At 51.0% G+C, this 16,085-nt stretch overlaps 1 long non-coding RNA gene across 1 annotated transcript in view; it reads left to right on the forward strand.

Annotated features, from left to right (window-relative positions):
* The window catches only part of LOC142875571 (uncharacterized), a 42,591-nt gene that overhangs the window by 9,616 nt on the left and 16,890 nt on the right, over window positions 1–16,085 (forward strand). Inside the window, exon 2 of the long non-coding RNA XR_012922914.1 lies at window positions 11,866–11,924. This is a non-coding gene — a long non-coding RNA (uncharacterized LOC142875571). The remainder of the gene's footprint in view (window positions 1–11,865; window positions 11,925–16,085) is intronic.

Here is a 16,085-nt window from a genome sequence, read left to right on the forward strand (position 1 = left end):
AGCAAATCGAGAGTGGCTGCCTCCGCGCCCCGGTTGCCTGGCCCTCCTGGCTTCACTGCACTTCTCTCAGCTAGACACAGGACCAGGTGTGGGAAACTCCTGCCGGCGTCCCTGGAAAGAGAGGCCATGGAGGAGGAGCCTGCAGCTCATTTCTTGGGCCAAAATCATGTTCCAGAGCAGCTCCCTTTAACAGAAATATAATGCAAGCCACGTTTGTAATTTTAAATTTTCTAATAAGTAGCTACATTTTAAAAAAAGAAAACAAAATGGATGAAATTAATTATTTTTATTTTTATTTATTTATTTTCTCAGCATATTATCGGGGTACAAATGTTAAGGTTACATATATTGCCCTTGCCCCCTCCCCCCCTTGAGTCAGAGCTTCAGGCGTGTCCATCCCCCAGTTGGTGGGCATCGCACTCATTATGTATGTATACTCCCATCCCCTCCCCCCATGAAATTAATTTTAATAATGCATTTTATTTAATCTACTAGATCTAAAATATTATCATTTCAACATGTAATCAAAATAAACATGAGTGAACTATTTTACATTCTTTATTTCTTCCACATCCAAATGAGTATTTTGAGTATTTTACACTCAGAGCACAACTCAATGGAGACACTAAATTTTCATGGGAAGTACTTGATCCATATTTACTTTTTTTTAGCTTTTTAATTTTTCAATGTTTTAATTGACACATAGTTGTACATATTTATGGGGTACATAGTGATTTTTTTTTTTGAGACAGAGTCTCACTCTGTTGCCCGGGCTAGAATGCCGTGGCATCAGCCTAGTTCACAGCAACCTCAAACTCCTGGGCTCAAGCGATCCTCCTGCCTGCCTCAGCCTCCTGAGTAGCTGAGACTATAGGCACGTGCCACCATGCCCGGCTAATTTTTTACGTATACATTAGTTGGCCAATTAATTTCTTTCTATTTTTAGAGAGACGGGGTCTTGCTCTTGCTCAGGCTGGTTTTGAACTCCTGACTTTGAGCCATCCTTCCACTTCGGCCTCCCAGAGTGCTAGGATGACAGGCGTGAGCCACCGCGCCTGGCCTATAGTGATATTTTGATACATACTATGTATAGTGCTCAGATCAGGGTAATTAGCATATCCATCGCCTCAAACATGGATCATTCCTTTGTGTTGGGAATATTCAATGTCCTCTTCTAGCTGTTTGAAACTATGTATTACTGTTAACTATAGTCATCCTTGGTCTGCATTTATAAAATTTATGGTTGAAAAGTAGATTCACATACCAAAGTTATTCCAGACATACTTAAAGGTTTTTCAAAAAAGGAATTGAATATCCATTTTTCACTGTAAATGTAAATTAATTAAAATTAAATTAATGATTCAGTTGCTCAGTCCTACCTGTCACACTCAAGGGCTCACCAGCCACGTGTGTCAGGTGGTGCCACTGAGGCAGCACAGGCCTGGATGAGAATAACCTGGAATAGTGCCCCCAAACAAAAGGAGGGGGAGGAAGCAGGAATCAGAAAAAAAAGCGGGGCAGGGAGAGGGCAGGGAGCTGGAGTTTGCAGTCAGACAGGCCCAGATTCACATTTGAGCTCTGCCACTCACTAATTAAGAGAATGTGGACCAATGGCTTCAGTTCTCTCTGTCTCATCTTCATCATTTGATGCTGGAAATGAAACCATCTCCTTGGCCAGACAGCTGGGCCCGTCATGTGAGGTGTGATGCCTGGAAGGACAGAGGGCAGGGCAGTTTCTGCCCCTGCCTCCCTTCCCTCTCACCCACCCTCCACCCAGTTCTTTCTTTTCCTTTCAGCTCTTCCTTTATCTGCCATATACAAACAAGCTTCAAATGCAACTTCAAATTTCTTTAGTTCTGTTGCCTAAAAATAAAATGAAAAAAAAGGAATCATACCTCTAGAGAAGCGGTTCTCAAACTTGCTGGTGTGAAGACTCAGACTGCTGGCCCACCCTGGCCCCTGACTCCCGAGGTCGGGGCTGCGGTCCGGGAGTCTGCATTTCTCACGAGCTCAGGATAGTACTGATGCTGCTCCGCTCCACCCTCTTACAGGTGGAGAGATGCAGAAGAAAGGAAAGCTCGTCATATTTAGTGCCTTTAATGGCACTATTCTCCTGCTTTTTGAACACGGGCATTTTCACTTTGCACTGAACCCAAAAGCTGTGAAGCAGGCCCTGAGCAAGTGGGTGAGCGACCGCAGCAGGGGAGCCCATGGCTGTGTTCAGGGCGACTGCATCTGGAATGCAGAAGGTGACAGTCCCAGGTTGTGCTTGATTCCAGGCACTGTGCTCAGGAGGGCCGTCCCCAAGGCAGTGAGGAGTCTGGAGGCCACCACACTTACCTGCAGCTCTGAGCTGCTCCACTGCAGAGGAAAGAGGACGCTGAGGGCTGAGTGGCCATGCACACAGATGTGAGGGGCTGCGGTGCGGAAGCAGGCATGGCTGTGCATTGATTGCATGGGCCTGGGGACAGACTCGAAAAGGTAGTTGATCTTTAACTGGTGCATCCCCTTGGGCACGGGGATACTCGTGGTATGAGAGCAGATCTTCACAGGCACCCGGGGGCCCAGAGTTGCTGCATACACTCCCACCAGCTGCCAGATTCAGGGGCTATGCCCACCCTGGTGATGAAGTCCAGCCAGGCCTCTCCTCTTCTCACAACCTACCGCCCCTACCTGCAGTGGACAGGCGGCCACTAAGGTTATTAAACCTCTACAATGCACTAGGCACCTGGATTGGGGGTGCACGACAGACCCGCCTCCACCAGGGCATCTACCCTGTGCACTGGTGCTGCCAGCCCTGCAGGGACACCCTCCCCTCCCCAAGACGCTAGGGGTACCTGCAGCCACCACCAGTCCTCCTCCCGCCCTCGTCATGTCTGTGCCCAGACCTCCACCAGGCATGAAGGGAAGGTGGCAACAGTCACCGAGCAGGGCTGGGGGATGTGGGGTGGCAGCCCGGAAACCAGGAGGCAGGAGGTGGCAGAGAAAACCCACTCACAGGAATCCCTCAGCACACGCTCCACTGGCCTATTTGACTTCACTCACAAAACACAAATTTAAAGATAAAATTATTAAGAATTTTAACACAGCAACACAGGGCATTACATTTGAAGTACAGGGCCCTGGGAGGGTGGGGTGGCATTGTGCACCCGCCCTGGTTGAAGGCCACGAAACCGGCCCTGACTGTGGGCTTCTGGATTTAAATGCACGACACGGTTCCCTGCTCTGTCCTGCTGGGCTCCATCCTGTGGGTGCTGCCCCTAACATTCCTTGTTGATCTCTCCCTGCAAATGCCCTGGCCCTCAGAGCCTCAATCATGAATGAGCTCGGCCCACATCTGATCAAGGTCCTCATGCCATTCATAAACTTGACACCCAGCAAGGGGGATTGACTTCTCAAGGGCTGAGCAAGCGCAACCCTCATGCCCCAGCAAGTGCTCGCTGCGTGCACGACAGGGTCCCCACTGCAGTGCGCTGCCTGCCCCCCCCCACAGCCCGCCCGCACAGGGAGCACTTCGTGGCCTTCAGGGACCCCAGGACATATCCTGCCCTGCAGAGGGGAGGTGCGTGGATCCAGACTCGGGCTTGCTCTCAGCAGGGTCTCGCTCTTGGCAGGCAGCCAGCGGTCCTCACACAGCGATAGCCGCCGGATAGGAAGGGGTGATGTGCAGGAGGAGCCTGCCCGGTGCCAGCCCAGAACAAAGATGCAGATAAAATTCTTTACGAGTGATCTCAGCTAGACTAAATCCCTAGATAAATTAGGATGTGGGGAGGAATGTGGCAGGGGATTAGTAGGTGGGGGTTGAATGACCCAGGTCACCTCTGGGAAACCGAGCCCAAGTACAGAGGCTCCTCTAATCGCAAAGCGTCGGCTCAGGAACTCTCTTAGACACCAGGTCCTTCCCACTCGGAGTGGCGCGTGGGCCAGCGGCATCAGCACCACCTGGGAGCCTGTGGGAAATGCAGCCTCCAGGGCCCACCGGGTAGCTGAGGCGGAAGCTGTGTCACAGCAGCGCCGGGTGACTGTGCATATCACCGTCTGGAAAGGGTGCTCTAGAGCAAGCACCAGTGGGCTGCCCAGCCCCACACTCGGAGCTCCCAGTGCTTGGCCCTTCCAAGGCGCCTCATAAATTAAACCAGTGAAGAGCAATCAGTCAAAAGCAGGAAGAGTGCCAACCGTGATGGCAGGGAGAGGCCAACAGTGACAAGAAATTGAGTCTGGTTCTCAGGCTGCAAACTGAGCTTCAGACCACAGCTGACTCCCCAGAGGCTGGTTCTGGCCATGGACATATAATTTTTGGCTCATGAAATATTTTTAAAAGCAAAAGATTTTACCTATAAAAAAATATAGATTTCTCTAGAGCAAATGTTGGCCTGCTTTCTCTGTTGGCAGAAGCCAGGTAAGAGCTGCCCGCTTTAGGCAGAGCCGTCCAGTTGGCCAGAACCCTGACCCCTCCACCCTGCCTTGTCCATTCACCTGACCTGCCTAATCCAGTAAGCACTTGAGTCTGGGAACCCTGGTGTGGATCATAAAAACTCAAAGCGAAGATAGCTAGGAAATGATGGGGATTGTGTATTGGCTGAATTATTTGACACCCCCAGTCATTTGTCATGTGGAGTTGTGGCAAAGGGTGAGGAACTTAGTCACACTGTGTGTTTCAATCCTGGCTCACCCTCCCCCCAGGTCTGGGGTCCAGAGTGAGTCATGGAACCCCTCAAAGTTCAGGCTCCTCATCTGGAAAATGGCCACGGCAAGAGCAGCTCCCCAGAGAGGGCTGAGCACGTTGGCTGGCTCGGAGTTAGCTATCGCCATGGCTAACTAGCACAGCATCAATAATTGCAGCTGCAGAGCAGAACAGCATGAAGGAATACAGGTATTTATTCCCTATATTTCTAAAATGTCAATGTTAATTATCAATATTTTCTATAAAAAGGTATTCAGAGTACATAAAATTTTTAAATTCAGCTAAAACATTAGATATAGCAAATAAAAAATAGGTAAATGTTAGAAACATAAGTAAAACATAAAACTGAAATATAAATACTAAAAATGCAGCTTTCTCAAATTATTAGAAAATGACATGAAAAATATTATTTGAAAGTAATAATAATGAACACAAAGAAAATATATTATCTGGTGTTATGTGAATTGTGAGCATATTTTTGTGCTCATTTTTTCCGGCTGTTATAACTGTTTTTCACTCTAGACTGGTTGAGGCAATGGTGAGGAGAGAGATTCCAGCCAAATTTCAAATTTTGAGTTTTTGTTTTCAAATAATTCCATTTCATCTCCCATACTTTAGATCTATGGTCGCCAACTTTTTGGCACCAGGGACTGGTTCATGGAAGACAATTTTTACACGGAGCCAGGGTCTGGGGGGGGGGCGACAGTGGGGCTCCACAGCCTGGTCCCTAGCAGGCCTCACACCTGCAGTGCATGGCCCGGGGGTTGAGGACCGCAGCTTTAGATGATATTTTCTTTTTTATAAAACTCCTTTCTTTGTTGTTGGCAGGGACTACCTTTTTTTACTGATCATGAACTCTAGTTTTATTTCAAAGATTTCAAAAAGAGAGTTTCCAATTTGTCTTCATCTCCTACAACGTGGTTACATGTAGGTAGAGACCACAGTGAGTCACCTGGAGCAATTTCCGGCTGGGCTGCTGTATTCGAATGCCACTAGTTTAGGAAGTCTCTGAACCAGAATGAGGATTTGTGTTACGACAGAGGCCCACGGATGACGGAGCAACAGAAAGCCACTTTCTAAAGAAGGTTTCCTTTACTATTAATAGATCCAAACTTCTACTTCAGTTATCCCCAGGCATAAATGATTCCTATTTTTAGAAAACATATCACAAAGATACTAGTAGTTCAGCATTTTTAAAAAGCACTCTACTCTGGAATACCAGCATGGCAGAAACTAGAGTTACCATCACTGAAAACGCCAGGTCTGGAAGTCCTTCTGCAGGTTGGTGGCCTTCCTGGGTTCCAAGCACACACCCGTGCTCTTCTGTTGCCCGAGGTGGAGTGGACACAGTTTGGGAGGCAGAGGCTGGACAGAGAGGGAAGTGGTTGTCCTGGGCTGAATAGTGTTCCCCAAAAGTTCATGTCCACCAGGAACCTCAGACTGTGACCTTATTTGGAAATAGGGTGTTTACAGATACAATTAGCTAAAATGAGGTCATCCTGGATTAGGGTGGGCCCTAAATCCAATGACTGATGTCCTTATGAGAGGAGGGAGCAGGAAGATCACTTGAGACCAGGAGTTTGAGGCCAGCCTGGACAACATAGCGGGAACCTATATCTAAAACCAATTTTTAAAAATTAGCCAGGTGCGGTATAGTCCCAGCTACTTGGGAAGCTGAGGGGGGTGGATCGACAGCCTGGAGACAGAGAAAGACCCCATCTCTAAAAACAAAGAAAAAGCAAAAGAAGAAAGAGGAGAGGTCACGTGGATGCACACAGAGGGAGAAGGCCAGGTGAAGACGGAGGCAGAGGTGGGGACGCGTCGACCAGCCGAGGAACGCTGGGGAGCAACGGAAGCTGCCAGAAGCAGGAAGAGGGAAGAAAGGTTCTCCCCGCATCCTTCAGAGGGATCGAGACCCAGCAGAAGCCTTGATTCTGGGCTTTCGGCCTCCAGAACCCTGCAGGAATAAGTTTCTGTTGTTTTAAGCCATCTGGTTTGTGGAGGTTTGTCCTGGCAGCCCGAGCAACTCGTACCATCATGGAGTGGGGAGTGGCGTGGCCCGGCCACTGGCCCTTTGCAGCAGGGTCCACTATCGCTGACCGTGGAATCCAGTCCACACTCTCAGGGTCTGAAACCCAGAAGCCCAAGCTCCTTTCTGTTCCTGCTCTAGGCCCTGGCCAGTCCCCTGCACTTCAACACGGGCAGTGTGCTGCTCCTGTCGTGCTGTGTCATTTGGCAGCACAGCCCTGGGACTTCAGGTGCTGCTACCTGGAGGCCTGTGGTCAGGTGGGAAGAACAGAGCCGCAGGAGTCTGTGAGATCCAGGCGAGGACCTGCTACTTCCTGGCTGTGTGCACCAGCTCATCTCGAGTCTCACTGGATGATGACAATAATGACTTCTGACAGCCCTTGGCCGGAATTGCAGGATATAGTAGAGCCTGGGACATAGCAGGTGCTCAGTAAGCATGAGGACCTGCCCTGGCCCCAGTGCAGGAAAGATGAGAAGCCCAGCATCGGGGAGAGCCAGACCTCCCCGCCTGTCCTCACTTGCACACAGCCTGGGATGAGAAGGCCGCTGTCGCCTGCGGTTCCCATGTCAGGTGCAGAGTGGCACTCCACAAGTAACTGTGGAAGGAATGTCAGAGAAGCAAGGGACAATCCACCAGATGTGTCAGAGCACTGTCAGACCAGCCCAGCCTGCCGGGCCTGCCCTGAAGGAATGCAGAGGCCCAGGGTTCTTCTCTTTTCTTTGTCTTACATTGAGAGAAGCTGATCTTCTTTGTCCTGTGAAGGGTCACTTAAGTGGCCCTCTTGGATATGCAAACACCAGACTAATAAGCTGCAGACTCCTGGGATTAGTGTGTACCAGGAGCTTTTGTGGTTCTTGGTAATTGGTTTTATTTTTTATTTTTGAGTGGTTTGGCAATGACTGTGCCCGTGGAAGAGGGCGATTGGTTGGGAGAATTGGTAGAGGAGGAGAAATGTGTAGACTAATTTCCACAAAGAACCCATGTAGTTTGGAAGGAATGAGGATACAATAATCGTGTTTTCAGATGTTTTTGACGAGAAGTAAACATTAGGTGGCCCCCAAGGCCCAGACGCACACCAAACCAAGGGTTTCACAAAATAGCACTATTCCTACCTAGAGCCTCTCTGGCTTGTTCCATTCTATGTGATTCTATCTCATTTTTAAACGTTCTGGTCAAGACCTAAGAATTGATTTCATGAGCCCCTCCGCGGTCGGTGTGCATGGTCTGCAAGGTGCTTCTCGGGTGTGGCATGCAGGAAGTCTGAGGGGTGGGCTGAGGCCTGGCTGCAGGAAGGAGGAAACCGAGGCACTGGGGTTGAGAGAGCCAGCCTGGCGCTGAGTCAGAAGGGGTGTGGGGTGGTGGCCTTCAGGAGCTATCTGACAGCCATCTGAGGCCAGCTTGCCTCTGGAAACAGCAGCAAGGAGGCTCGCAGGCCTCCCCAGCACGGAAGTCCTGTGCCAGAGGCCCTGGAGAGTCTCGCAGCCCTCTCCTCCCCTGCAGGCAGCTACCGGTGCTGTCCCCACCTCCATGCAGCTGTCATCTCACTGCCACCACCAAGGCCAGCTGGGGAGGGCCCTGTCCATGCCCACCACCCTGGGGCCTCATCCGGCACGGCCTCCTCCAGCTAGAGCAGATCGCGGAGGGTTCCCACAAGGCAGAGCACCCTGGAGGAGCCGCAGCTGGGACTTTTCGCCACCCCAGCATCTATGCTTTGGACAGGCAGCCAAGGCCAGCTCCGCTGGGCTGCCTGCCTGGCATCAGGAGGCGACAGAATGGGCCCAGACTCGGGCCAGGATGGGATCTGCCTAGACTCGGGATGGATGGAATTAGCCTGCGCCCGTCCGCGTCCCCGCCAGGTGGCAGCAGCGCGCCCGCCCCGCCGGCCCTCCACCTGCCCGGCCCAGCCCGGCCCGCCCCGCCCCGCCCCGCCCCGCCCCGCCGCCCTCCACCTGCCCGCCCCGCCGGCCCTCCACCTGCCCGGCCCGGCCCGCCCCGCCCCGCCCCGCCCCGCCCCGCCGCCCTCCACCTGCCCGCCCCGCCCCGCCCCGCCCCGCCCCGCCGCCCTCCACCTGCCTGGCCCGGCCGCTGAGAGAGGGAAGGCCCCGGGCTCCCACGCCGCGCCTTCCTCTGCCCGCGCCACAGCCAGCGCCTCCGGGCTCAGGACCCGCAGCCCGCTCTCCGTCCGGACGAAGCACGCAGCGGCGTTCACGCGGCGGGGCTGGAACTCGGTTCAGACGGCGCCGCGCCTTGGCGGCAAAGCACGAGCGTGGGCTGCAAGTGGCCCGGCTGAGCCCGCTTCACCCGCCCTGCTGAACCCGCGTGGCGGCCTTTCCCTTTCCGTTTTCTTATGGCCGTGCAGACGACCCCGCGTCCCAGCCCCTCTGCAGTGCGATGGGGCACGTGCCTAAAGCTTGGTCAACAGAAAGTGGGTAGGAGTGACGGTGCCCGTGTGTGCTGTCGGCCACCGCCACCGGCAGCACGAGCCCCTAAAATCCCCTGAGATCCTCCTGCTCCCTCTCCCTGCGTCTGACAGCAGGTGGCGAGGACCCAGAGGAGGATACTGAGGCCCTAGGAGGAGTGTGGGCCCTGAGTGACCACGTGGAGCAGCCCCCTCCCTCCCCACTTTTCATACTGACCTGCAGGAGACCCACAGAAAGAATCTTTATAGGATTAAGCCACTGCGATTTTGGAGTTGTTATAGCAGTACATTAATTACCTGATTAATGTGCCCAGTTTCCTTATCTGTAAAATGTGTTATTAGCATCAGGCTCGGGGCTGTGTGTCAATGATGTGTAATGCAGGTAAAACACCAAGCCTAGGGTCTAGCACATTGCAAAGACTCACTTGGTAACTGAGGTTCCTCCTTGCAGTGTCAACAGCAGCTGCAGCAGCAAAAGTGACAACCACAAAGAGACTAGTTAACCCCTAGTCCTCAGTACTATGCTACCAGCTAAGTGGACCAGACCAGGTTGGTCTAGTTCATGATAAAGGGTCTCATCTCCTGGGGAGTAGTTGTGCTGGGAGCCGTAAAGGGTGCGCAGGCCCTATCTATTGCAGATGCTTTGTAAAACGAATTTTTGCTGTAACTGAAGAGACACACCATTAGGGTGATATCTACAAATAGAACACTGAGCTGAGGGGTCACACGTACTAAAACTGAAGAGGTTAAGAGTCACCCTGGAGCCAGGCACCTCTGTTCAAATCTTGTCTCTTCCACTTACTATCTGTGGGAGCCCAGTAAGTCACTTAACCACTCTGTGCCTCAGTTTCCCCATCTGTAAAATGGAGATTGTAATAAGGTTCCTTCCAGAATTAATGAGTTAACATAAGTAGAAATCTCAGAACAGTGCTTGGCATATAGTAAGTGTTTAATGTGTGTTCCTGTTAGGACTGAAGCCTGTGTGCCACTAGGTGACAAATGCTCAGGCAACTGAGACAGCCCGCCCCTGGGCGCAGGGAAGGCCCTGATGCTGCGCCCGGAAGTGCCCTGTCTGTATCAGGCACTCTCAGCAGTTGCTGTGGCCGCTGCTCTTTCCCATGCTGCACTTCTCCTGGGCTGGGGGAGGAAAGAAAAAAAGGCAGAAAGAGCAGGTGGGGGCAGGGTGGGGGTGAGACTTCAGGGAAAGGACAATGGGCTTTGTAAAATCCCTCCCTGGGCAGTCTGGCCAAGTTCAATGGCTTCAGGCCACATGAACAGCAAGAAAAATGTGGCCCAGGAATTTCTCCCCAACGATTCCCCTTGTCTTTCTCTGTGGGAATTTGGAGCTGCAGACACATTCCTTCCATGAACAGCATCCACTGCGGCTGAAGAGCCACTGGCCGGAGCTGGGGGACCTGGCTGGCGGGGCACCTCTGGAGCTCTGCTCCCAGTGCCTCCTCCCCAAGGAGTGGGCACTGCCAGTGTGCGGGGAGCTCGCTCTTGCTGGCAGACCTCACAGCCTGCTCTGTCAGGGACTGACCCCTCCTGGGCACTGCCTGCCCCTCTCCCGAGCCAAACTGCCCAGGCAGCTTCCACAGTGCTTTTCTGCAATCTGTCACCCAGAGGTGGAGACTAGACATCGTGGCCAGAATTCCCATGTATTCGCTTTTTTTCTAAGCCAAGTACTTCCCAACTTAAGAGGAAATTATTTCCCAAATGCTCTAACATTATTTTAAAACACTGTAAACTACAGTCCAAAGGCCAAATCTTGCTTGCCACCTGTTTTTGTGCATAAAGTTTTATTGGAATACAGCCACGTCCATTCTTTTATGTATTGTCTGTGGTTGATTTCACACTACATCAGCAGAGTAGTTTCTGTAGTTGCTACAGAAACCATATATCCTGCAAAGCTTGAATATGTTTACTGTCTGCCCCTTAGAAAACATTTATTGACTTCTGCTTTACTCCTATATTATTCCACAAAGGATTTGAAATGGCTTCTAATGAGAATACTTAGAATAAAATAATGAAAACACAAGAGTTAAAAATAAAATTGAGAGCCTGAGAAAATGCAAATAAAAGTAGCAAAGCAAAATCAAGAACAAAACACATATGTGAAGGCCATTAGGACCTGCATACTTGCCAAAGCCAAACTTTAAATTTCCCCTGAGCTTCCTGGAAGCCCAAGGAAAAAGAGAAATGAGACTTAAGTCTCATTAAGAGAAAGGAAAAAGCCTCCCAGTCCTTATGGGATCCATAGCTTTTTCTAGCACAAAGCTATGTGGGGCTTGCTTCAAATAGAAAAAAGTAATACCTATCTTCCTCAGAATCATATACTTAACTTAAAAACACACAAGATACCAGTAGAGTCTGCGAAGTGAATAACTGCAGTGCTGTTGATGAGCTACTAAGGGAAGAGGGGCTTAGTTAACATGTTTAGCCAAATGTCAAGCTAGATATCGAAATGCAGATCACTTGGCTTCTGTGCACAGAACATTTTGAGAGGTGTAAGAGGCCTCCTTTTGCTTATCATTTCTGTAGATCTATTTGTTTCAGAGCAAAAACTGGAGTTGGCTGGGGATGGCCCCAACTTGTCACTCACTAAGTTTGCAGTGCCTGGCACATAGTAGGCCCTTAAGAAATGCCCGATGTGGCTGGATCCAGCTTCTCTGGACCTCAGATTTTGAAAAATGAGAATGTTGTGTTAATATACAGAATCCCTTCCAATTCCAGAACGTCCGTGTGTGCGGCTGTGTGCGGATGTGCACTGGGTTTCCGCTGGAGGAACACAGGTGAGAACTGTGACGGGAGAAGGGGAGGAGGGAGGGAGAGGCAGCCCAGGGTAGACCCTCACAGCTAGAGGCAGTGGGTGGTCATTGAGAAGGTGGCCCACGGTGTTCAGACCATCCAGATTCAAGCACAGCCTCTACACCCTGCCTGCCAGCCATGCGATCCTGAGAGCTGGCGGGTACCCGTGTCTCACCTTTAGAATGGACATGATGGCGCTTCACTGGTTCAGTTCAGGGAGGTTGTGAAAGTTAAGCAAGACAGTGCCTGTGAGTTACTAGTGCCAGTATGAGGTGTGGTTTGTAATGAGCTCTCCGTCACTCTCTTCTCCAATGAGCTCCCTGCTCCAGAGGCTGGGGACACAGACGTTACCTGACAAGCTGAGAGTGCCGAGCAGAGCCGCATGTGGCCTTCCTGCCAGGCCCCACCCAGCACTTCACAGGGGCTGCCTTTTTTTGAGTCTCAACTACAGTTATATGTGCCTTAGACCCATGGGGCATCTAATTCATCACCATGTTCTGTCCTTTTCCCTCCAAAATATTTGTCATAGCGTCCTTAAGATTGCAGGCTGGAAAGCAAGGTGGGCTGGGTGCCAATCTGAGCTCAGGCACTAATGAGCTATGTGACCTTGTACAAATTACTTCACTTCTCTGTGCTTCAGTGCCATCCTCTTTAAAGTGGAAATAATGATGACATCAAATGCATAGGGTTGCTCCAGATTCTAAGTGAGTGTGCATATGTCAAGCTCTTAGCCTTGGGCTAGGCAGTGTTTGTCATAGTATCTAATGCTTCCTATGTCTCAGTTATCCGTAACTGCATAACAAACCATCCCAAAGTAGAGTGACTGAAGATAACACGCCCTTCCTTTATTTGCTCACTGTTCTGCAATGGGGGCATGGTGTGGCCGGGCCAGCTCCCTCTGCCCCACATGGTATCACCTGGAGGTTCCACTTCCAGGACAGCCTCACTCACAGGGTCAGTGCAGTTACTGGCTAGGACCTCAGTTCTCCATAAGGCACCCCCACAGCGCGGGGGTGGGCTTCTTGCAGTGCAGTGGTCTCGGGACAGTCCCACTGCTCATAAGGTGGGGCATGAAGACAAATGCAGAAGCTACCAAGCCTCCTTAGGACTTAGGTCCAGAACTGGCTTAGAGTCACTTCTGCCACCTTCTGTCAGTTAAAGAAGGTCACAGGGCAGCCCAGCCCTGAGGGAGAGGACTATATAAGGCAGGAGCGCAGGGAGGTGTGCTTGGCCAGGCCTCCTGCTGGCACACTGCTCACCTTGTCTCCAGCTCCTCTCGCCTGCCACCTGCCCTGGCTTGTGCCTCGTGCACCTGAGCTTTCTCCCTGCTCCCATCTCCCGCTTCCCATCCCTGCTGCACTCCAGCCACCAGGCTGACCAGTCAGAATCACAGGCCACACCGTGTCCCTGGCCCTGGACGCTATGCTGCAGCTCCTCCCTACCCCAGAATGAAGACCAGGTTCTTAGCGCGGTATCTCCGCTGCCCCTGGGGAGCATTTCTGTGCTGTCCCTAAGGCAGTGGACTCCTCCTCACGTCTCAGGTCCCACCCCAAGGAGCCCCCCACTGCAGAGCTTTCTCTGCCACCTCAGCAGACTGGCTTTCTGGCCCCGACAGCTCCCAGGGCACTCTCCCAACCCCCTGCCCCCAGCAGAACCCCTGGGCTGTCTTTTTGTCAGGTGTTCAGTTCTGGTAGTCATTGTTTATACATGGATGAATAAATGAATGAAGGAATGAGTGAATGATCATCATAGCCCCCCTAAGCTACCTGTGCTAAGATGGTATGTCCCCCTTTCTGCCCTTCCTCAGTGCTACCCAGGGCTGAACTCACACCATATGATGGTGCCATGAGGGTGCCTTGGATTTCAGGGGGGCCCAGACCCTGCAGAAGGACTTCGGAAGCCTAGTCCTGAGTCTCCTGAGAGAACCCTGAGAGGTCTGGGGCACATGTGGAACCAGCAGCTCTGGCTGCGCCAGCTCCAGGATCCCAGCAGCAGCAGCAGCCTAGAAACAGCTGCATCCTCACCACCTGCGGCGAGCTGAGCTTCTCTGCAGACACAAAACAAAGCAGCAGGAGGTGGAGCTCAGGATGCTAGGGGCAGCCCCCACCCCATGGAGCCTTTGTCCTCCAAAGCTGGTATCCAAGCCCACTGCTGCTCACTGCACACCCACCACCTGTCCCAGCTCTGCTGTCCTGTGCCTATAGTGTGCGGGAGGTCAACCTTCTCACTCAGGAAGGTGTCCCAGAGGCCCCCATCTTCCTGGTTCCTCTTCTGGAGTTAGGAAGCTTGAACTTAGCTAGAGCTTTGCAGCATTGAATGATTCTGACATTGTGGTTCAATTCAAATTTAGTTTGGGGTCATGATCAATTTGGGGGACAGAGCTATGTTCAGGGAATTTGATTTTTCAGGCAAATTGTATGCTCAGTGTGTGTTTTGCCAATTGCAGCCATGACTCTAGGCCTAACTGGGGAAAGCTATCCATTCATCTATCTGTCAACCATTCAATCATCTACTATCTATCCACCTAATTACCTATCCACCCATCCAACCACCCACCCACCCATCTATGTATGCACTTATCAATCATCAACCCCTCCATCCATCTACCCCCCATTCATCATGGCTCTGCCACTTACCATGTTATTGGTCTTAGGCAAGTGTTTTTACCTCCCTTGACTTTAGTTTCTCCCTCTGTAAATTGAATCTAATGGTGTCTGCCTCATGGGGTTGTCCTGTGGTTGATTGAGATAATCACCTTTGCAAGTTGCTTGGCACATGGTAAAAGCACATAGTGAATGTTATTTTCCTTCCCCCTTAAGGAAGAACATACAACTAGAAAACTTAAAAAGACGATGTGTAATTAGGAATTAAGGCGTATGAAACCAAAGGGAATGACACTCGAAGCTCTTGCCTTCCTATTTGTCTGCTGAGGTGCCCTGGGAGTTGATATTTAAAGCCACTTTGAAAAATCGAGTATCCCAAAATATATTTAAACGATTCAATGGGGAGGTTGACCCTCTATAATAGGCTCATTTGAAACTATCCTGCTTTGCTACTTCCTCTTAGTAAGATAAACAAGCAGCCCACAATGGCTGCTGTGATGTTTTCTTTTAAATCTTGCTTTCCAAATGTAGAACTTGGCGGTTGGACAATCACAGGGGCTCGCTCCCTGCAGATGCGCTCCCTGAATGCAGGGAGCTCTAGCTTGGAATTCCTGGGGCCTCATTAAGCCCGCTGTGACTAAGTGATCTTGCCTGGTGCTAACACTGTTTAAAATGACTTGGCAGCAACCAGAAGTCAGGTCTCTCTGCTTTTTCTCAGTCCCTCTCTCTTCATAACCCTGCTTATATGTCAGGAAGTGAAAACATCTTTCTTTCTGGATCTAGTGCAGGACAACCCTCCTCTCTCCCTAAAGCCTCACTCTGGTCTTTCAGAGGAGCTAAAGGAGGAGGAGGGAGGCAGAAATCTGCACACTGTAGTTAATCTCTCCTTTGAATGAAGACTTAACTCCTGGGAAAACCTCTTCCCTGCTCTAAGTCACCACCCCCCAAACCGCCACTGTTTAACTCTTCTGCTCCGTGTCTCTGGCAGCCTCAGGCAGCCTCTGCCTTCTAGCCTGGCTTTCCCCAGCCTCCCCTGGGACTCTGGGACCACCTTTGTCCTCCGAAGATGGGATGGGGGCGGGGAGGAAGGGAGAAAATCTTGGTCAAGCCAAGGCCACCAGCGGTTGACCACAGCCCTGCTTCAGGGTCAGGAACAGCTCCTTGGAATTGGAGGGGTGAGAAAGAACTTTGCTTTAAGAACCTCACTCTGTGCCAGACACTTAAAAATACAATTTCTGTTACTTGTTTATTTACTTTAATTATACAATAAGACATAAATATGCATGTACTTGCAAAATGACACCACTGTAAAAAAAAAAAAAAGGCTCTTGACACCCACTTGACTTCATTCTTGTCAGGCACCCTGTCTCCACAGGGAACCATCCTTGGTTTCCTGTTTTTCTCCCAGGTATTTTGCAGATCCAAGTGCCTAGAACAGAGCCTGGCATACAGTGAGCACTGCAGTAATATTTTTGTGGGTGTGGGTGTGTGTTTCACATAAGAGCTACGAATCCATAAATCTTACAACATTGAGCCCTAGCT

The sequence above is a fragment of the Microcebus murinus genome, chromosome 14, assembly GCF_040939455.1.
Source record: "Microcebus murinus isolate Inina chromosome 14, M.murinus_Inina_mat1.0, whole genome shotgun sequence".
NCBI lineage: Eukaryota > Metazoa > Chordata > Mammalia > Primates > Cheirogaleidae > Microcebus > Microcebus murinus.